General features: G+C 38.9%; 1 long non-coding RNA gene across 1 annotated transcript; it reads right to left on the bottom strand.

The window, feature by feature from the left end:
- Positions 1 to 21458: 21458 nt before the first annotated feature.
- On the bottom strand, positions 21459 to 22153 carry LOC134743808 (uncharacterized). Its single transcript, XR_010128038.1, has 2 exons — positions 21919 to 22153; positions 21459 to 21683 (listed from the first exon to the last, which is right to left on the bottom strand). It is a non-coding gene; the product is annotated as an uncharacterized LOC134743808 (long non-coding RNA).
- Positions 22154 to 23543: the final 1390 nt, after the last annotated feature.

Here is a 23543-nt window from a genome sequence, read left to right as displayed (position 1 = left end):
TACATATGTATAGGGGCACATATGTAGGTATATATATATGCATTGAAGTTTTTGGTTTTTAATATAGGTGAATTTACTTTCGCTGACTGGCCAGGTGCGAATCGGACTCGCCCACCGAGGGTTCCGAAATATATATTTTTTTAAATTTACTGTTTTCAGTTTTTCCCTGTATTTGTAGTGTAAGACGATATTACTTGCCAAATTTCATAGTTCTAGGTCAACGGGAAGTACGTACGAAAATGAAAATCGTAAATCGTAAGTCATAAACCGTAGACCGTAAACCATAAACCGTAAATCGTAAACAGTAAATCGTAAATGAAAACTATTAAAACCTAACCTAACCTATAAAAGATAAAATGATAATGGTTTAACATTGTGATGGGGTCACGTTCGCCGGGGCGGGCGCGGCCTCATACACCTCCCTTGTTCCAGACGGGAGCAAGGGTTTCCTAGTTAGCTCAGAGGAGAGAGAGGGTGCAAAGTGAGACAAAGAAACACAGGTTTAATGCTGTAGGATAGATCGGTGGGCTTTTATGCCGGTTTATTATAAATCAAGATTGCTTAGGTCTAGGAATCCTAAGCTAGGTACGACGTGGGGGTGACTCTAATTATCGCAACGGTACGGCGCGGACCCTAAGCTACTCGCGGATTCGGGAACGGTATCCCCTAAGGGTGAAGGGGATGGCGAGACGGGAAGGATATGCGAATCGGGGGGGAGCGCCTAGGGTGCCTACGCGTCTCAAACACGCCGGCTCTGACCAGGGCGATAGGGAGTATCAAGGGTGCCTACGCGTCTAAAACACGCCGGCTCGGACCAAGATACAGGGTAGGACGGGTTACGTAATCCAGGTGCCTACGCGTCTGAAAACACGCCGGCTCTGACTGGGCTACGGGAATCAGGAAGGGTCGGAGGGGAACCGGGTGCCTACGCGTCTGAAAACACGCCGGCTCGACCGGGAGATCAGCTGTCCTCACTGCGGAAGGCCGTGAGCCCAACTGACCCTGTTGTATGGGCGCGCGCCGCTTTTATACGCTCGGCCCGGCGCGCGACGGGTGGGGCGAGTGGGCTGGCATTCGATCGGTGGCCGCGGCTCGATAGGTAGCTCCGCTGTCTGTCACGTGGCCGTTGCATGATGTTGTAATGTGCGGCTAGGCGCGCCATTACAGTCCCGTCACCCGTCTGGAGATTTTTACCTATGGGGAAAAATCACCGTTAGAATATGCTGGCTGAAAGACGATACCATTTCTTTTTTTCTTTTTTTTTTAAATTATTATTATTATTTCTTATTTACTGGATGCTATTATGTTTATCTCTCATTTTTGTATTTATTCTAAGTATTCGTCTTCCTATTTGCTACACGTTTATTTATTTTGAGCCTACGTTCTCTGTTTGACCCGCGTCTTGTTTTTTTAAAAGTTATTTATTGTAAGTATATTCCCACTATATTGTTGTTCACTTGACTTAATGTTACCAATTCACGTTCACTGTTATGTACTTACTTGGTCTGTAACCTATTCTTTCTATGTGCTTGTATTATTCTATTCTATTTATTCACCATGTCGCGGGTTTATTTATGTTTATATTAAGTATCTATTGCGGTTTACTGGTCACACTTGATTGCACGGTAATTATTCTTCATTTTATTACTTTACTTTATTTAAACAATAGGTTTTTTTTTATACACATTTTTTTTAATGCTTCTACGGTACTTAAATCTGCTGACGGTTTTTTTTTTACTACACTTTATTACGGTTTTTTTTTTACTACACTATTTGTTTTTCTTATTACGGTACTTTAATATAATCACTGTTATATTTTTATATTATTTCACTTCACTTTTTTTTTTTAGTCTTCTTTTCCCCCCTTTTTTCTTTTGCTGTGACGTTCGTAGGGCGGGTGCGCCTGCCGCGTTCGCGGCCTTCTCGTATGGCCGTGTTGTTGGCCGCCGTTCCTCTTTCTGCCCGCCCTGCGCGTCCTTTTCTTGTTTCCGCCCTCCGTGTCTGGTCTCGAGGACGGTGCCGGTGCCAGGGGGCTGGCGATCTGTAACTTACTTTTTGTTATCCCTCCGATATCTATTTTTCTTTTATTAAATTTACGTTTATGTTCCATTTCTGAAGTCGGTTCGTGTCCGCGCTGCGTGGTTTGTGTTTTTCGAATTTTCCTCTTCCGGTTGTATTTTATCGCTGGACTCTGTGTGTGTTGTGTAAGGTTCGCTTTTGCTCGGCGGTGCGGGACTCGGTTTGTTGTGTATTTACCTTTTTCGGATATCTGGTCAATGTTCCTGGTATGTGGTAAATCTACCTGTGGTAGCGGGTACGCATTCTTTTCGGATATCTGGTTATTCTCACGGTAATCTACACGGAATCGGTACTGACCTGACGGTTTTTCCACTGTTACGACGGGGAAACTATGTGGGCTGTGTGACCTCTCGATCACGCCCTGTTGAAGCATGTCACTCACGTGTTTGTCGGTTATTTCTTGCTGTTTCGGATTTCGCGGATTGTATCTCGGTTTTACGGGTCCTGTGTGCTTTAGTTCTATTCTGTGATGTACCTTTGTGAGCAGTGTGGTTGGCTGCTGTTGACTGGATTCGGCGGTTGTGCTATTCTGATTTTCTTCTGGCGTGTCTTTTTTTTTGCTTGTCCTCTCCGTTTTTCGGATTTTTCTCTGGGTATCTTTGTCATCGGGGTCTTCTTCGTCTTGGCTCTCTCCTGGCCATTTTATTGACATTCCAAGTCGTTTCAGGACGTCCATTCCTATTATAATGTCCGTCGCTGACGGCAGCACCCTCAGCCAGTGTCTGATTTTTACCTCTTTGACTTCTATGTCGACCAACAAGTTGTTGTGGGTTTGTGTCCTGGTCCCATTCGCTAGTATTACTTCTCTTGTTTTTAGCTTATTTTGGTACGCGATGTTCTTACATTCATTATATACTTGCTGGTTGATGTACGAGTTGGTGGATCCTGTGTCTATTACGCCTCGGTATTTTCTTCCCATTATGTGCAAATCGGTGTATATGCGGTTGTCGCTCGCCTGTGGGCTATCGGCTGCTCCTAGCTTTTCCTGCCCCATCCAGGTTGCTTTCCTGCAGCAGGCCTTACTCAGCACTCCCAGTTTTCCACACTGGCTGCAAAACACTTGGCGTCTGCCCCTGCAGGCGTCCGCGTTATGTCCCGGTTTCCCACAGGACCAGCAGCTGGTCTTGGGGTCGTACTTCGGATGCACTGTGTGGCTCGTACTCTCTCTCGGTTCGGGTTTCGGTTTCTGGTTGTCGCTGCGTCGGTCGTCCCTACCTTGGGTCGTTTGTTCGCTACTTGCTTGTTTGTCCTGCCTCCATTTGTTGTTGTCGCTGGCGTCTCGCCACGCTCCTGACGACGTCGTTGCACCGTACGTGGGTGTCCTTATATTTTCATACTCGGTTCCTAATTTCAATAGTTCTGGTAAGGTCTTATAGTCTTGCCTTTTGATGTATAGCTTGTAGCTATGTAACATATTCTCGTGGATGCGGTGTAACTTCGCTGCTTCGTCGAGACTTCCGTACCTACGCATCAGCGTCAGAATGTCTGTGACGTAGTCGGTAAACCTCTCCTGGTCTCCTTGTTTTCTAGTGACAATTTTGGCTATTAAATTAAATTAAATAATTATTTATTTCAGAAATTCAATTTCCATAATATATTAGTAACTTATTCTATTAACTCTTAACCTATGTTAGTGACAATATCTATGTACGTAATCTATCTATACTTTAACTATTATAAACATGTAGGCTACTCCAGTACTTCCAGAAAGCGCCATCTATCCTGTCTGCGACTGTGGCTAGGATGCTGTTAGTGCTGCCGCGCACGCGCCGCACCAGCGACGCCACCCGCTTGCGCATGATGGCGTGGAAGCCGTCGGTGCGCGCCTCCGCGAACATACCACTAGCGCTGCAATAGCGCGGCAGCCCCAACAGCATCCTAAAAGCATTATTATATTGGACGCGTAGGGCGCTGTAAGTTTTTTGAGTAAAGTTGATCCATAGGCTGCAAGTGTAAAATGACTGACAGTACGCCTTAAACAGGGTGATTTTAACGTTGCTAGTACATCTTGCGAACCTACGAATCAACATATTACTTCTTACTGCCAGCGCCCTACGCTCCCTTTCCACATCTACGTCATCTTTTAGCGATGAGGTTACCCAGTGTCCCAAGTACTTAAATTCTCTTACGACTTTAAGTGGAGTGCCATTCAGTCTCACTGGAGGTAACATTAGGTCGTCTAATTGGACGGTTCTTCCTCTGAAGACTAGCAGCTCACTTTTAGAGACATTGTACTTGAGACCCTGGGCCTCCGCATACCGCTCACAAACACTTACTAGCATCCTAAGGGCGTCGATCGATGGGCTCAGCAACACCATGTCGTCCGCGTAACTGATGTTATTTACGAAAGTTCCATCTATTGAACATCCGACCATAGTGTTGCTGAGCTCCTCGATCAGCCGATTGACGTATAGGCTGAAGAGTCTGGGCGACGTAAGCCCCCCCTGCCTGACGCCGCACTCCAACCTATACTCATCGGATAGCGAACCCGCCCACTTTACGACATTGGTTTGGTGGCCGTACCAAAATCTAAAAAGTTCCACCAATTCCCCGGGTAATGACGTCTCCTCGTACAGTTTTTGCCAAAGTCTGTTATAGGACACCAAATCGAAGGCTTTCGAGAGATCAAGAAAACACGCAAAAACTGGTGTTTTCCTATCTGTGTAGTATCGGACAGTGTGCTTAAGACAAAGGACTGCCGTCTCCGTGGACAAGCCCGACCGAAATCCAAATTGTGCGTCATGAAGCACCGTGTGCTTTTCCAACTGTTTGTCCAGCACACTGTCCAACACCTTTGCTACAATGGTAGCCAACGAAATGGGCCTATAATTTTTAATGTCCGAGGTGTCTCCTGTACGGTTTTTGATAATTGGTACTACCACAGTTCGCATCATATCGCTCGGTATATAAGTATGGCTGACACAGAAGCTGAAGAACATGGCGAGTACTCTAGGTAGGTGTACCCCTGCATGCTGCAGGTGCTCAATGCTAAGGGAGTCGTGACCTGGCGACTTTCCTCGCGTCATGTTCTTCACCACCGATGCCACCTCCTTGGCCGTAATTCTCATTAGAGGTCCCGCAGGCACACACCTCATTGGAGATGGGTCCCCACAGGGCCCCATGGGACACTCAACCTTAAAATGTTTCTGAAACAAATCAGCTATCTTATTAGGCTCGCTAACACCCTCTACACTCACAGGAAGGCCCGCCCTCGGTCTCAATTTATTGGTTTGCTTCCAGAAATTTTTAAAATTTTTATTAGAATGGTGTGTAGCTAAAATGTCCATTTTAATTTGCTCTGCATTGTTCTGACACCATTTTAATTTGTCCTTGAAAGCTTTTCGAGTTTCAGCCATGTTCATATAAGCAACCCCGGCCCTTGGTTTTCCACACATGACCCAATTTTGAAACCCAAGCCGAGCCTCCGCGTGAGCTTGACGCACATGTTTGTTCCAACCTACCACATGACGCTTCTTATTCGATCTCTTGTCAATATAACTATAACTAGCGGCACCCCCGAGAATATTAATGATATTTGCGTACAAGTTGTCAATATATAACCTATGCTCATTATTGTTACATTTTCTGTCACTACATTCGGTAAATTCAATTGGAAAGTCAATACATTTAAATTTCTCATTGCAATAATTCTCATATAATGTCAATTGTTCTACGTCACGCTCTCCCCAAATAATCCTATTACATACTATATTACTTGTTACATTATTATTTCTGATTAAATTTAAATTACAAACTAATTCTAAGGGATGATGGTCCGACCAGTACACGTCATAATGTATTTTTACACTCCGTATTATTCTCCGTGCCGCGTCAGATACTACACAGTGGTCCAACCAGCTTTTAGAGCCATTAATGTCACTAACATAAGTGTATGTATCCGAGGTCACTCCTAGAAAGTCTATGTCCGCACACTGCCACCTAACCTCCGCACAAAAGTCTAATAACTCCTTACCGAATCGTCTGCCCGGGTGAGCGTTGAAGTCCCCTAATATGAACACGGAGTCTATCTGACACTCTTCCACTATTGCCGCCATTTCACCTAGGCATTCCGTAAATTCGGTAAGAGTCTCCGCTGAATCGACGGGCATGTACACAGAGAACACTAAGAGCGAGCGATCCGATAACACTATCTTTACAGCACAGAGTCGCGCACTTTTACAATGCACTATCGAAACCGATGTAAATAAACATTTACGCCACAACAGTGCCACACCGCCGTACGGCCTACCGCGTAAAATACCGGCTCCCGTATCCACCGCCGATTTCCCTGTGAACTCGAAATCGTCGTCAATGCCACCTAAAAATGGGATGTCCTCGGGTAACAGCCAGTGTTCCTGTATGGCTACTAGGTCAGCTGAGCGGCATAACTGCCTCACACATTCAACCGAACGAGTGATTGACCTACAATTAAAGCTTATAAGTTTAATGTTATCGTTTCCTCTATTAAGACCTTGATCCATTAAATTTATTACTATTATTTATCTTGTCATGCGCCTTTCCAGTACTATTGTTGTGTTCATAAACATTTCTATTAAAGTAAACAAAACGCCGAAACCGTATTCCCTCTGGCCACAAACAATCGTCCAAGAACAATGATAGTTTGGTGTGTGGTACAAAGATTTTATACGCGTCATAGCGATTTTGTTTTTGTGTATTTATTTTCTTAAGGTCAACAACCACGCCTGTCTCTTCTCGGATATATTCGATTATATCATTGCCTGTGGTTTGCTTGTCAACTTTATTTATAAATAACGGTACGCTTCTTTCCACGGCTTTAAACTTTCCATTTAGCTTAATCGCCGCTTTTCCTTCGGATACTACTAAACGACTTTTTCTAGATTTTTTTACTACTTTTGTCCACTTCTCCTTTGGCGAAACTTCTTTTTCCTCGAGATTCTCAGAGTTCAACATTTCAGCCGCCGCTGGTAACTTGGACCACACACCACCTACAGGTGCAGATTCTAGCTCCTTCTCGCGCTCAGATTGCATTAGCGCGCCATTGTTTGTTGCCGTCTCTTTTTCTCTGCTCGCATTAGATTGGCGCTCAGGTGTATGCGACTTCCGTTGGAGTGAAGGAGATAACATTCTACTTGTTGATGCGTCGCACTTATCAGCTGCGCGTTTGTTGCTGTTCGGAGTGCTGCTGCTACCCACCGTAACGTTTTCCGTAAATGGGGGTAGACCATGAGGACCACTGTTTAAATAAAAGCTATCCTTTATGCCGCCACCACCCCGTTTTTGATTAACATTCAAATCGTAGGTGTTCATAAGTGAGCCTTGCTTTAAATTTAACAATTCATTTCTAATGTCGTTTAATTGCTGCTCTGTTGCATAGGTGTTCTTTATACTACTGATCTCGTTTTTGAGGACTATAATATCTTTTAATAGTCTGGTACAATCGACATGATCGAATGTCAGTGGTGGCAAACGGTGCAAATCCCTAGCCACAAATGTTGGCAGCTCCTCGGGGTCCGTTTTTCTGAATATTGAAATAACGTCGTTAAGATCACGCATAGTTATGAGAGCTATGAGATCCTCTTCATAATTGGCCGGGTAGTAGTACAGCTTAAATGTTTGCAGGAATTGATTCCAATCGGTCCATGAGTCTACGTAATTTCTTTACCACAGGAGCGCTCTGCCCTGCAGGATGCGTGGTAGTGCGGGCAGTATGTCCTCTTTTCCGACCTTGCTGGCGTCGATGAGCTCTTCCAATCTTTCGATGAACTCGACGGCGTTGTCTGTAGTTTTAAACGAGAGGTTCCATTCTTTTATTAATTTTGTGATCACCTTTGCATTGTTTTCTGCCATTTTATCGGCTTCTTCCTCTTTCAGGATCTCCACCAAGCCCTTGCGTATCTCCTCTACGGTTAAGTCTTCAGTCGGTACGCCACGTGCCGTGGCTTCTTGTATTAATTCGGGTTTTTTCAGTCGGTATATCCAACTTGTAGGCATTTCTAATACCTACCGGTAAGCAGCGGTATACGGTGTTTTTTTTTTTTTTTTTAACCTTATTACTTGGATGGAGCGTGTCGGGGGTCCTGGTGTACCTCTGTGCGGGCTAGGTGTACTCTACGGGTGGGCGGGATGCGACAGTCCCAGTTGCCTCGGTGCGGTGATGCTACGTGTAGCGGCTGTACACAGATAAAAAAGATATCTTAACTCAAAACGCAAAACTCTCTTGCGCACGGTTGCTTAAAGAAAATAATAAATTGCTTGGTCCAATAAATATGTCTCGAGTTAAAAACATCATGATTTTTTAAAGCAGAATAAAAATTATTTAGTTTTATCTTTACACATTTTTGAAGCTAAAGGTAGTGATTTGAGTTAAGATATTAATTATTCGCCGCAATAAAAAAACGTCTTAGCAAGAGATATTGCACGCTCTTAAAAAACGGTTTTAGCTTGAGTAACTCTTCATCAAACCAAAAATATTACCCAATTCCAAAGAAGAAGCACCAAAATTTTCCTTTGAGACTTTTAAGTTTTTAGGCAAGAGCGATTAATTCTTGATTTGATGTTTTCAACCTATAGTCAAGAGCCAAAGCTATTTCAAAGAAGAAGCACCAAAGTTTTGCTTTGAGACTTTTAAGTTTTTAGGCAAGAGCGATTAACTCTTGGTTTGACATATACATTCTACAGTCGAGATATAAGAAGTTCAAATAAAAAAATACACGGTTTTACGCCAAGATTTAGTTAATTCTTGGCTTGATTTTAATAATTCTTGGTTTGATGCTTAAAAACTCTATTCAAAATTCAAGTAGCTCTTAAATCAAAACTTAACACAGGTTTACGTCAAGATTTATTAGATTCTTGGCTTCATATCCCAAATTCTTGATTTAATGTCTACAAGATCCATTCGAAAATCAACACGTTTAAATCGAATAATAACAAAGTTTTGCGTCCAGAGCTAATACATTCTTGGCTTGATTTTAACAACTTTTGGTTTGATGCTTATAAACTCCTTTTAAAATTCAAAGAGCTCTTAAATCAAAACTTAACACAGGTTTACGTCAAGATTTATTAGATTCTTGGCTTCATATCCCAAATTCTTGATTTAATGTCTACAAGATCCATTCGAAAATCAACACGTTTAAATCGAATAATAACAAAGTTTTGCGTCCAGAGCTAATACATTCTTGGCTTGATTTTAACAACTTTTGGTTTGATGCTTATAAACTCCTTTTAAAATTCAAAGAGCTCTTAAATCAAAAATTAACACGGATTTACGTCAAGATTTATTACATTCTTGGCTTCATATCCCATATTCTTGATTTAATGTCTACAATCTCCACTCGAGAATCAACAAGTTAAAATCGAATAATAACAAAGTTTTGCGTCAAGAGTTAATACGTTCTTGGCTTGATTTTACTAATTCTTGGTTTGATATTCTTGAAACTACATTGAAGATTCAAGATATTTAAATAAAAGAATAATACGCCATATAAAAAAGTCATATCTTAAACGGAATATTAAAAACATTAGAGTTTCTTACACTTTTCGTGGTGTTGCCACTGCACAAAAAATGTCTTTAAATTGGTAATTGTGATTATCCGTTTAGTTTGTATAGTTTGTTAAAGGACTGTCTCATTTCAAACATAGACAGAGAGAATCATACTATCTTAGTCTTACACCAGTACAAGCACCGAAAAGAAAAGGATGAGTATAGATTTTAGGGTTCCGTACCGAAAGGGTAAAAACGGGACCCTATTACTAAGACTTCGCTGTCCGTCCGTCCGTCCGTCTGTCACCAGGCTGTATCTCGTGATCTGTGATAGCTAGACAGCTGAAATTTTCACAGATGATGTACCTATTTCTGTTGCCGCTATAACAACAAATACTAAAAACAAAATAAAATAAATATTTCTTTCCAATCTCGAGGTTCTCGTCCAATCACCGAAGTTAAGCAACGTCGGGCGAGGTCTGTACTTAGATGGGTGACCGTTTTCATAGATAATGATACGGAACCCTTCGTGTGCGAGTCCGACTCGCACTGGCCGGCTTTTTAGGGGTCCGTACCCAAAGGGACCTATTACTAAGACTTCGCTGCCCGTCTGTCCGTCCGTCTGTCATCAGGCTGTATCTTATGACCCGTGATAGCTAGACAGTTGAAATTTTCACAGATGATGTATTTCTGTTGCTGCTCGGCTATAACTACAAATACTAAAATCTCGAGGTTCACGTTCAATCACCGAAGTTAAGCAACGTCGAGCGGGGTCAGTATTTGGACCGTTTTTATAGATAATGGTACGGAACCCTTCGTGTGCGAGTCCGACTCGCATTTGGCCGATTTTTTTGTTTTTATTTACTGACAATTTGGTTTGACCAACTAATTTGTGTTTGCCAGACTATAATATATATAGTTTGGTCAAGCCAGGCTGTCTCATTTCAAGCATATAGACAGAGAGAATCATACTGTCTTTGTCTTACGCTAGTACTAGCACCCTAAAGAAGGGGATCAGTATAGTTTTCATTGTTCTTACATACTGACAGTGACAAGTTGCGTTTGACAACGCGCGTTAAAAAGCGCTTTAATCCGTCCGCACGTTAAATTCGATTTAACGACCAGCGCTTAAAGTCGAAAATCCAACAACGCTTAATAAAAAGCGCCACCGCCATCGTGTGAATACTAGTTAATAATCTGTGGTGTGAATAAATACACATTCCACACACATTACACACACATTACACACACACACACACACACACACACACACACACACACACACACACACACACACACACACACACATTTTCACATGTATCCATTTGTGTCATTTAAACGCTTTTTTTTTAAAAGCGATCGTGCTAATGAGGCCTTATATTGAAATATGGTTAGTCAAAAATCTTCAGTACACTGTCTTGTTATTTAATATAGAATGTCTTTGGCCTTAAGGCCCCAGTACACAATGGCCCAGCGTCGGCCAGTCTAAGGGACGCATTTATGCGTTAGAGGGAGCAAGTGATATTGCTATCTCAATCCACCGCATAGCTGCGTCACTTAGACTGGCCTACGCTGGACCATTGTGTAGAGGAGCCTTTAAAGTTCTTATTTTGACAAAAAAATAGGCCCCTTAATAAAAAGACTTCCCGGGAACCGGGAAATAAAATTTGTAAATTGGCAACACTCAACTGATAGTATCCTTTCCTATCGTTATTTTTTTCTCTCCAATCTCTTCCGGAACATATTCAACGCTTGCGCCGCTTACCGTTTATCTGTTTATGGATATCACGATTATCACGATAGTAGTTTATTATTATTTGTGTGTGATCTGCTGCTGTACGTGGCCACAGGGGACTCGAGTGCATTACAAGAGATAATGGAAGAAACGAGCGTGTTACTTCATTCGTGGGGCATGCCACCCGAAGTGGTGAAAAGTTTTCTTGGTAAGTACCTAGTCAGTTATTCAAGTAATTATAAATTCATTTACGTGTAGTAGTAAGTAAGTATTATTATAAATAATTATATCTAAATGTCACCCGATCTGTTTGGACGAAAGTTTTAGGTTATGCCTATCAACTATCAATGGCGTGGGCGGCGTGGATATTTCCGTGGTAAAGCCTAAGCAAAGATAGATTACCTATATTTTTCTTTAATCTTGTGTGTCTTGTTGTCCTATTTTGTAAATATTGGACAAGCCGGCCCCCCTTTGGTATAGTCTGACCCATATTTCCCAATCTCGAGGTTCTCGTCCAATCACCGAAGTTAGCAACGTCGGGCGAGGTCACTACTTGGATGGGTGACCGTTTTCATAGATAATGGTACGGAACCCTTTGTGTGCCGTGTGCTACCACTGGTGCCGTTACTTAATGTTATTTTGTATTTTAGATAATGATCTTTCAATCGAAAAATTTAAAGACTTGACTGATGCATATCTCAAAGAACTGTGTCCTCATATTGGACAAAGAATAACATTAAAGACCCACATCCACGAGTTGCTGGATTCTTTTGCTGAAACAGAAACAACAGATACTACTATGGACATGAATAAGGATGCTAATTCTCCCAAGAGTAACTTAGGATTAGACGACTCAAATTTAAGTCTTTCATTACTCAATGACATCACTAATATTTTTGAAGATACAAATAGACCCCCGCTGCCTGAGTTTGATATGCACACATTGTTGCAAACATCGGCCCATGGCAATAGCGTGCTTAATTATTATAAGTCATTCAAGATACTCAATGCAAAGAAGCGCAATATACTGGTGGACATTATCATCAAACACATATATACATATATTGTCAACAAGTAAATACAAATTTTAATTAGTTTGTATGTAGTGCTTTGTAGATCATTAATCGCCAAGTAGTCAAAACTTTTGGTTTACTTTAGAGCAAACAAAAGATTTTTATATTTCAACCTAAACTGGTGAATATTATCATCAAACACATCATTATTTTAGTAGTTTTAAGTGGTTATTTATTTTATTTTTACTGTATTTCTTCTTGTCTTTTAAATTTATTGTATTTGTATTGTAAAATTATGTAATGGGTCTATTGCCAGAATAAATAAACATTCATTCATTCATTATAATATTATAAATGCGAAAGTGTGTCTGTCTGTCTACCTTTTATCATAGTGAAATTTATTATAGAGATAGTTTAGTATATTAAACCTATAGTATATTAAAATGGTTTAGTAAAAGTAAATTTCTCACAGAGCCCCTACAGAAGCTAGGGCTCCGCGGAGCACATTTTGAGAATGCCTAGTATATTATATACCTATATTGACAACAAGTAAAAATATAAATTTTAATTAGAATGTATGTAGTGCTTTGTAGATTATTAAAGGCTTAGTTAGTAGTCAAGTCTTAGTTTAGAGCAAACAATTCTTTTTAATATTTAAACCTCTGATGCCCAAACCGATGCCTCTTTCTAACAATCTTTCCTGGGTTATTTGGCATATTACGATTTTTGGCCCATCTTTGTAAAAAAAACACATTTTACTTTAACTGGATGGCATATAGCCGGAGAGCTGGCTACTAGGGCGGGTCATTTTTACTTTTTATTTTATTTTATAAAAAGTAAAAATGCCAAGACGAGACAAAGGGCAAAAGGCAGTGCATTTTAATATATTTCCAGAAGTTTCTGTTGGGAGGAAGTAGTGCCAAATGGCTCACCTCCTGTATTGGATTCTGAAATAATATGCAATGTTTTTTGTTACAATGGGAAAATATAGGCCGTCCTATATAAATAAGACTTTTTCCAAACTTATTTTTTTTTGTCTGTTATTCTGACCTCCACCCATTAAAAACTTCCAGGTTTCCGAATCTAGTATTAAGGACAGTATAGTAATCTAACTATACGGGTTTGGTTGCTCTCATTGTTATGTCATTTCTGACGTAGCCAGCTCTTAGTCTAAAATAGTATAAGAGATAAGTTCCCCTTTGTGCATGTTAAATCAGTACAAAATACATATTTATTTAATAATAATATTATTATGTTACCTTTGTTTGTTTTGCCATTATTAACTGTGTTTTACTTAAACATATAAAAATGTTGCTTTCAGCAAATTGAAACCCGAGGACTACAATATACTCGGTGCCAAAATAATATCACTTTTTCCATGTGAGACTCTAGAAACTTACTACGTGAAAGCCATCCCCACTTGTAAGTCGCTTACAGGAAAATACGTTCCTGCAAAAGGAAAGCTAGTTGATAAAGTACGAAACCTTTTGTTCATTTCTGGAGAAAAACGAAGGAGTTCTGCTACTAAAATTGACACATTAACTGCGAGTGGAGAAGAATTAATTGAAACTGAATGTTTAGGTTTGTGATAAATTCTTATTCAATATATTCTACTTAGGTATCTCTCGGGAGACTCCAATTTATTATTTTATTACTTACATTAGTTAAGAAAAAAAAAATGCAATGACTACAATATTTTGTATTATTTGTATTGTAAGTATGACAGGTTGATTTATAAAATGTGGTGTTTGTTTTCAGATGACGATGACGTTTTATGGTTGAATAATAATAACGAGCCTTGGGAAGATGTCATTAGCAAATGGAAGAAAACATTCAGACTGAGAAGGAGGCACACCAATTCATCTACAGTCCATGATTTTCTTGAAAATTGGAGCATTTTAAAAAGTGATAGAGGACATGTCCTGGTAAGTCCTTTATGCATTTTGAACTCAAACAAAACTGTTTTCAACTGACTTCAAAATTTCAAGAGGAGGAGGAAATGTTTTTTATGTTTGTTACCGATTAAAAAAAAATGGTTCCAGATTAGGCCCATTTTATTGTTGAGCGTACCTTACCTACTGTCATTGACACGCTGGGCTGGGCTGACATGTTGAAGTCGGTTTTTTTTTTCATAAAATTATTTTCTCTTCTTCCTCGGTCCCTCACTGCTGAGGATTGCGACCATGTATGCTCCATCTCCATAGTGTGTGAATTGGTTCTGAAGTTACTTAATAGTTAATAATTTTTTTTTTAGATTAATTCCGATTTTGAAGAACTGTTCAAAGAAAAGTCGTTGAATTTCCATAAGAATTGGCATGACTTTTTTCAGAAGCTTCTTATAGCAAAGAAGGGCCAAATAAATAATAAAAATGCACTCTCTCTAATCGAAACATTGAGTGCCATAACAGATGAAGGTAAGCGGTTCCCTTTACCTTTTCGTGTAATATTATTAGGTACATTATTAATATAACATCAGGTATTATAATTCTGAAAGAGTTTAAAGTTTGTATTGTAAGATGTATGATGTAAAGCTGTATGATGTACGAATGTATTGCCACATATCAGCTCCTTTAATATTAATAGTTTTCTCCAAATTCTAATTCTATATTTTGTTAATAGATAAAAGGATTCCGGTACAAATAAGCTTATTGGCGTACTTAATCCCTCCAAAAGGCAGACTTTCAAGAACTGTCAAATACTCATCGACGGAAGCAACTGAAGGCATCATCGTACAAACAGACGTAAGTTACCTATGTGTATTATCAAAGATAGATATAACTCCGTAATAGATAGATACAGTCTTAAGGAAAAAACGTGCCTCGAAAATCAAGAAAATTTGATTCTCGTTCAGAGGGCGCTACTAGTTTTGGCCTACAGTCGTATAGATGGCGTTGACGGTTTCGTTTGTTATTTAACAATTTTTAACCGTACCGTACCGTACCGTAGTATGAAGTTCATGGCCTTCACTAAATTAAAAAGCTACATTGTTTCACTCCCTGGAGTGAGGAAAGTCGCACTTTCCTCACTCCAGGGAGTGACGAAAGTAGGCTTGTTCGAGCTGCTGAGGTGAAAAACTAATTTCAGACCTCATGTCATTGTATGTGCAAAGTTTCATTACAATCCAACACGTAACCTCTTCTCTACTGTATTCTTTGTATTGTTTCCTGTAATGAGGTGTACAATAAAGAGTATTTGTAGTATTGTATTGTATTTTTAAAATGAGAACGGAACTTCGTTTGTATGGGAAGGTGAAATTCGGCCGAGCTTGCCGGAGACTCTTAAGCCAACTTACTTGGGATTAGCCGGTTAAACCTGAAGTGGCTGGAGTTACCATGGTTTCTAGTATAATTTGACACTGGGTTAACGGTTTAACCGGTTAGCCCGGGTTAGTGGGATGGTGCAAGTGGCACTCATAATGCGTTTGTTTCTATTTATGCGTATTAATCCTTGAATGGGAGTTTTCAGAAAATAGTGTACCCTTGTAGGCTATCTATTTGAGTACTTTTTTATGTGGTATGTTATAGAAAGACCTCTCAATAATAGAAATATCAGTTAAAAAAATTACTTCTATATCATATCATGGGAGTTGTATTACTGGTAATTTGAACTTTATAGCAAACTTGTTATTCAAACGAATTGTTTAACTAATAATTCTTACTATCGCCGCTACTGTACGTCGTCTGCTTAGCATATCACTTATAATGTATTTGATTTCAGACCGCCGGAGATATCGACAAGAAGATACAAGAACAGAAATCTAAGAACTTGGCGCGGAAACTGTCAGTGCAGCCGTACGTCTTACTACAGGGCAGCTTACATAATTTCACCTGTTTGTACATGGTCATTGATGACATAAAGTATGTATTCGATTGCGCAAGCAAAGCATTTGACCTACTATTTAAAATGTATCATGTATTTCATGTGCGATACCCAAATGCTTCTGAATATTTATATTTAACAATACAAAGGAAAGTTTACGGAATAGTAACCAAGTATGATAGGGTTCCTCCACATGTTGTAGAAATTTTAAACATGAAATAGCAGGTCTGCTTTAAAATATTTCTTCTTTAAAATTGATATATTATATAAGCAAGCACATTGTATTGCTGAGAATCGTGCAAACCTGTCATTATGTTGTGTCCTAAATGTAAGCTAGACATCCAAAACTTCAAAAGGTATATTTTACACTTGGAATTAATTCATAGCATCACGAATTATTTTGTTTGTCCTATAGAAAATTGTAACCGGACTTATGATACAAAATATAATCTGAAAGATCATTTGTTTGGTTTTCACAAATTATTTAAAGAGCGTAAGCTCGACAGTAATGAAACGAATGAAGTAGTGACCTTAAGAACACAAGGCACGCAGAGCCAATCAGATGCCGCGTCTTCGTCGACTCAACACGACAAAGATAATTCTGACATAAAAGAAACACAGTCAACTTACAATGTCAGTAGCAATGCAGACGATAAATTACTAGAAATTCAAATTGTTAAATAACAAACGAAACCGTCAACGCCATCTATACGACTGTAGGCCAAAACTAGTAGCGCCCTCTGGACGAGAATCAAATTTTCTTGATTTTCGAGGCACGTTTTTTCCTTAGACTGTATCTATCTATTACGGAGTTATATCTATCTTTGATAATACACATAGGTAACTGCCTTCAGTTGCTTCCGTCGATGAGTATTTGACAGTTCTGGAAAGTCTGCCTTTTGGAGGGATTAAGTACGCCAATAAGCTTATTTGTACCGGAATCCTTTTATCTATTAACAAAATATAGAATTAGAATTTGGAGAAAACTATTAATATTAAAGGAGCTGATATGTGGCAATACATTCGTACATCATACAGCTTTACATCATACATCTTACAATACAAACTTTAAACTCTTTCAGAATTATAATACCTGATGTTATATTAATAATGTACCTAATAATATTACACGAAAAGGTAAAGGGAACCGCATACCTTCATCTGTTATGGCACTCAATGTTTCGATTAGAGAGAGTGCATTTTTATTATTTTTTTGGCCCTTCTTTGCTATAAGAAGCTTCTGAAAAAAGTCATGCCAATTCTTATGGAAATTCAACGACTTTTCTTTGAACAGTTCTTCAAAATCGGAATTAATCTAAAAAAAAAAATTATTAACTATTAAGTAACTTCAGAACCAATTCACACACTATGGAGATGGAGCATACATGGTCGCAATCCTCAGCAGTGAGGGACCGAGGAAGAAGAGAAAATAATTTTATGAAAAAAAAAACCGACTTCAACATGTCAGCCCAGCCCAGCGTGTCAATGACAGTAGGTAAGGTACGCTCAACAATAAAATGGGCCTAATCTGGAACCATTTTTTTTTAATCGGTAACAAACATAAAAAACATTTCCTCCTCCTTTTGAAATTTTGAAGTCAGTTGAAAACAGTTTTGTTTGAGTTCAAAATGCATAAAGGACTTACCAGGACATGTCCTCTATCACTTTTTAAAATGCTCCAATTTTTAAGAAAATCATGGACTGTAGATGAATTGGTGTGCCTCCTTCTCAGTCTGAATGTTTTCTTCCATTTGCTAATGACATCTTCCCAAGGCTCGTTATTATTATTCAACCATAAAACGTCATCGTCATCTGAAAACAAACACCACATTTTATAAATCAACCTGTCATACTTACAATACAAATAATACAAAATATTGTAGTCATTGCATTTTTTTTTTCTTAACTAATGTAAGTAATAAAATAATAAATTGGAGTCTCCCGAGAGATACCTAAGTAGAATATATTGAATAAGAATTTATCACAAACCTAAACATTCAGTTTCAATTAATTCTTCTCCACTCGCAGTTAATGTGTCAATTTTAGTAGCAGAACTCCTTCGTTTTTCTCCAGAAAAAATTTCATAAAGTTTTTCACTAGAACAACTAAATTCGAGAATTAAGTATTTTAATTACAGCAGTTCGGAAGATAATCATCCACCGCCAATTAATAACAAACATTTAACTAATGGATCAATCATTATGTCAGCTTCCGAAATGCTATGTTTAGTAAGAAATTTTCGGTATATAATTGGTGACCTGATCGCTGATAACGATGAGATATGGAAATACTATTTGATGTTGCTAGAAATAACTGATGTGTTAACAAGTCAAGTAATTTCCTTAGAACATTTACAAAATTTAAAAGAAGTTATCAAAGAACATCACGAAATGTATTGTCAATTATTCCAGACTCACTTGAAGCCGAAATATCACTTCTTGTTACATTATCCTTCAGTAATCAAAAAATGCGGTCCACCTATTTTTTACTCTGCATTCAAATTCGAAGCTAAACATAAAGATTTGAAACGAGTGGCCCAGTCTATAACATGTCGCAAAAATTTGTGTTATTCAATCGCGTTGCGGTGTGAATTGAAAACCAGCTCAAGATATATAACGAAAATTGGCTTTAACGACGCTATCAATGTTGGTAAAACGAGCCGTCTTAACATTCCAAAAGCATTAGAGGATGATTATCTTTCAGTTCCAACTTATGAAATCAACGGCATTATTTACAACACAAATAGTGTATTGCTCTTTGACTGCGTAGACGATAACCCGGATTTTTTAATGGTTAATAACATTTTTGTGAAAAACAATGATTTGAACTCGGTATTATTTTCTTGCAAAAAAATACAAGTTTATGGTTATAGCAACCATTTTAAAGCTTATCAGGTCGAACGAGACTATGATCATTATAACTGTAAGTTAGTGTCCCTGACCGATTGTCATAGCCAATTGCCTATGACACTCCGCTCAGTTGGCGAAAGATTGTACATTTCATTGTATAAATAGTTGTATCAAGGTTCGACCATGCCGCTTCTTAAGTGACGCAGATGCACCGTAAATTGAGCTGTAAACTGAGTAAACCCACAACCACGAGTTGCTGGATTCTTTTGCTGAAACAGAAACAACAGACACTACTATGGACATGAATAAGGATGCCAATTCTCCCAAGAGTAACTTAGGATTAGACGACTCAAATTTAAGTCTTTCATTACTCAATGACATCACTAATATTTTCGAAGATATAAATGTCTACCCCCGCTGCCTGAGTTTGATATGCACACATTGTTGCAAACATCGGCCCATGGCAATAGTGTGCTTAATTATTATAAGTCATTTAAGATACTCAATGCAAAGAAGCGCAATATACTGGTGGACATTATCATCAAACACATATACACGTATATAAATACACATTTTAATTAGGTATGTAGTGCTTTGTATATTATTAATGGCCAATTAGTCAAAACTCTTGGTTTACTTTAGAGAGGGCAAGGGCATGCGATAAAATCGTTACGCTTACGACGCGTCACTGCGATTCCGTACCCTCACCGTTTTTTAAGCAGCGGTGTGGTCGAACCTTTAGGTGATTACTGATTAAGTATTTAAATTAAGTATTTGAGGCCTGAGAGACGTTTATGGTTACTTTGTAAGTTTAATTTTATGTTGTGAATTTTTAAATTGTAATAAGTACAAACTTAATGAGGCAAAATAAATGTATATTCATGAGACTTTTAATAAATAAATAAATTGTACATTTCATTGTATAAATACATAGTTGTATTAGATGATTAAGTATATGACCTAATATGGCAGGTGCCTAACACCCTATACATATTTAAGTATACGTACAGTAAATTACTTTAAATTAAATATGACACTTTGTAGTTATAAAATTAGGGGTTTCTGCACAGAGGGAGCAACCTCGCGAGGAAATTGCCGCGCGAAGCAAACGACCCATCCTCGCGCGGCAGTTTGCTCGCTAAAATGGCGTCACTCTGTCAGCTGTTTATGGTTAAGGTCGACTGGGACAAATGCGTCAGTTGAGGTAAGTGAGTCTTTTTAGAATTACAAGAAGATGGATAGGTTTCGACGAAATTTTACCAAGGCGACAATTAGGCCATTTCAGGCACCGATGAAAGACCGCTTTTAGTATAATTAATTTCCTTTACACTTAAATAACATTTTCTTGTAATTGTAAAAAGACGCATTTACCTCAACTGGCGCAATTATTCCGGTTCACCTTAAATAGGTACCTACTTGAATATACTTACCCCCTTATAAACTTCTTTCATGCCTCAATTAGTTAATTTATGTTTTGTCCTTATCTCTCACTTCGACAGTTGTCTTTATTAAAACGACACAAAGCATAAATTAAGTAATTGAGACCTGAGAGACTTATGAATGAGGGGGTTACTTTAGAAGTTTAATTTTATGTTGTGAATTTTTAAATTGCAATAGGTACAACCTTGATAGAGGCAAAATAATATTATGACTTTTAATAAATAAATACATGTTAATTATTTTGGATATTATTTATTAGGGTTACCCACTTTTCCTACATAAAATAATAAAAAAGTAGGTAGAGGTTGTGTACGTTAACATTATAATCTGGGTTTTTTGTTTGTCCTTGTGTGCCCTTGAGTCATGTTAACGTAGACAAGATTTTTGATGTAAAGGATTATTTTTTATAAACCAACATGACTATTGTAATTCGTTGAAGATGTAATGTTTGTTGTTTATTTGAATACAAAGAGATGTAACCACTTTTTGCGTTGTAATAAGGTCCAAAAGTGGATACATCTCTTTGTAGTCTACTGTTTCTATGTTTTAGAGCGAGATACTAATATTGCTTACGTCAATTCAGAAGTTACTTGAAATAAATGTTTATAATTAATTAAATCACATATTGTCTTAATCAAGGATAATTATTTTATGTAAAAGCTTGAATTTTTTTATCAAGATGTTTTACTGATAAACAAAACAGTATTGTATCGAAATACGCCATATGATTACGTACTTGAAGGAAAACCGACATTATATGCCTAAATAACAAACAAGCGTACTTATGATGTATTTATTAAAACTAATCATAAACAATGGCCTATTTCGAACAAAGCTGTTTTGTTTATCAGTTAAACATATCTTAATTAAAATATTCAAGCTTTTACATGAAATAATATTAATATCTTTGATGAAGAGGACAACTTTTGATTTAAAACATTCTAATTATTAACCTCAAGTAACTTTTGAATTGTCATAAGCAACAGTAGTATCTCGCTTCAAAATATGGAAAAGTTTAGAACTACAAACATTACATCTTCAACGAATCACGAAAATCATCTTGGTTTAAGAAAATTAATTCTTTATTCAAAACATACTAAACTTTGCGCTAAGAAATTTCTACTCTAGATATAAATAATATCATATTTTACATTGAGTAACGTACTCTTGAACCAATGCTTTTTCTTGTTTTCATGGAGAAATATAATTCTCAATTCAATTATGAGTATCTAACCCCAAGAAACAAAGTTTCTTGGCACAAGTTCTTTAAGTATTGCCCTGAGACACTTAAGATTCAATTCAGAAAATACTATGATTTGACTTAAGTTACCGGTTTCATACGCTAAGAAATTTCGGCTCTTCGTGTGAAAAAATAAAAAAATTACATTGAGTAACATACTCTTAAGCCAATGCGTTTTCTTGTTTTCGTGGAGAAATGCAATTCTCGATTGAAATTATGAGTCTATACCCCAAGAAACAAAGTTTCTTGACACAAGTTCTTTAAGTATTGCACTAAGACACTTAGGTTCAATTTCAAAAAATACAATACATAAAACAAAACGCAAACGCTCTTGGTGGGAATATTGAGCTTTTTAAAAAAAAAACTTTTTATAGCTCGGATAAAGTATTGATTTTTTTACCTTAAATAATAAAATTTGAAACCTTTTATATCTTGACGCAAGAATTTTATTGTTTCCTTATATAGGAAACACAAAATATCTTGACACAAGAGGATTTACTTGGCTGGAGAACTATTTTTTTTCTGTGTATGGAATATATGAGTACACGGGGCGGTATATGTTAAATATTTATTTATTTATTTATTCTGTCCTCTCTCGAGCAATGGTAGGAACCATTGCACCAGTTGGACCATTGGACCAGTAACCAGGATACCTTATGGACTCCTACGTGAGTTTTTTCGTTGGGCGCCAGATGTGATGGGGTCACGTTCGCCGGGGCGGGCGCGGCCTCATACACCTCCCTTGTTCCAGACGGGAGCAAGGGTTTCCTAGTTAGCTCAGAGGAGAGAGAGGGTGCAGAGTGAGACAAAGAAACACAGGTTTAATGCTGTAGGATAGATCGGTGGGCTTTTATGCCGGTTTATTATAAATCAAGATTGCTTAGGTCTAGGAATCCTAAGCTAGGTACGACGCGGGGGTGACTCTAATTATCGCAACGGTACGGCGCGGACCCTAAGCTACTCGCGGATTCGGGAACGGTATCCCCTAAGGGTGAAGGGGATGGCGAGACGGGAAGGATATGCGAATCGGGGGGGAGCGCCTAGGGTGCCTACGCGTCTAAAACACGCCGGCTCTGACCAGGGCGATAGGGAGTATCAAGGGTGCCTACGCGTCTAAAACACGCCGGCTCGGACCAAGATACAGGGTAGGACGGGTTACGTAATCCAGGTGCCTACGCGTCTGAAAACACGCCGGCTCTGACTGGGCTACGGGAATCAGGAAGGGTCGGAGGGGAACCGGGTGCCTACGCGTCTGAAAACACGCCGGCTCGACCGGGAGATCAGCTGTCCTCACTGCGGAAGGCCGTGAGCCCAACTGACCCTGTTGTATGGGCGCGCGCCGCTTTTATACGCTCGGCCCGGCGCGCGACGGGTGGGGCGAGTGGGCTGGCACTCGATCGGTGGCCGCGGCTCGATAGGTAGCTCCGCTGTCTGTCACGTGGCCGTTGCATGATGTTGTAATGCGCGGCTAGGCGCGCCATTACAACATATTCACCACTAAAGACCCCTAAACTAACACAAAATGTCGCTACTTAGGTCAAGAAAAAACCGGACAAGTGCGAGTCGCACTCGCCCACCGAGGATCCCGTACTTTTTAGTATTTGTTGTTATAGCGGCAACAGCAATACATCATCTGTGAAAATTTCAACTGTCTAGCTATCACGGTTCATTAGATACAGCCTGGTGACAGACGGACAGTGGAGTCTTAGTAATAGGGTCCCGTTTTTACCCTTTGGGTACGGAACCCTAAAAAGGTATTCTCAATTCTATCGTTCGACTAAAAAGCTGAGCTGGCTTGATTATGATGATGGAGGCAGGAGGTGGCCATAGGAACACTGTGATGAAATAATGCAACCTAATATGGATGATGACACATTACGCTTGCCCTTGTCCCATTCACTTGGGG

This window comes from Cydia strobilella, chromosome 8 (assembly GCF_947568885.1).
Source record: "Cydia strobilella chromosome 8, ilCydStro3.1, whole genome shotgun sequence".
NCBI classification, from domain to species: Eukaryota; Metazoa; Arthropoda; class Insecta; order Lepidoptera; family Tortricidae; genus Cydia; species Cydia strobilella.
Note: the sequence above shows the minus strand (reverse complement) of the source record. Positions and strands in the feature narration are given on the sequence as shown.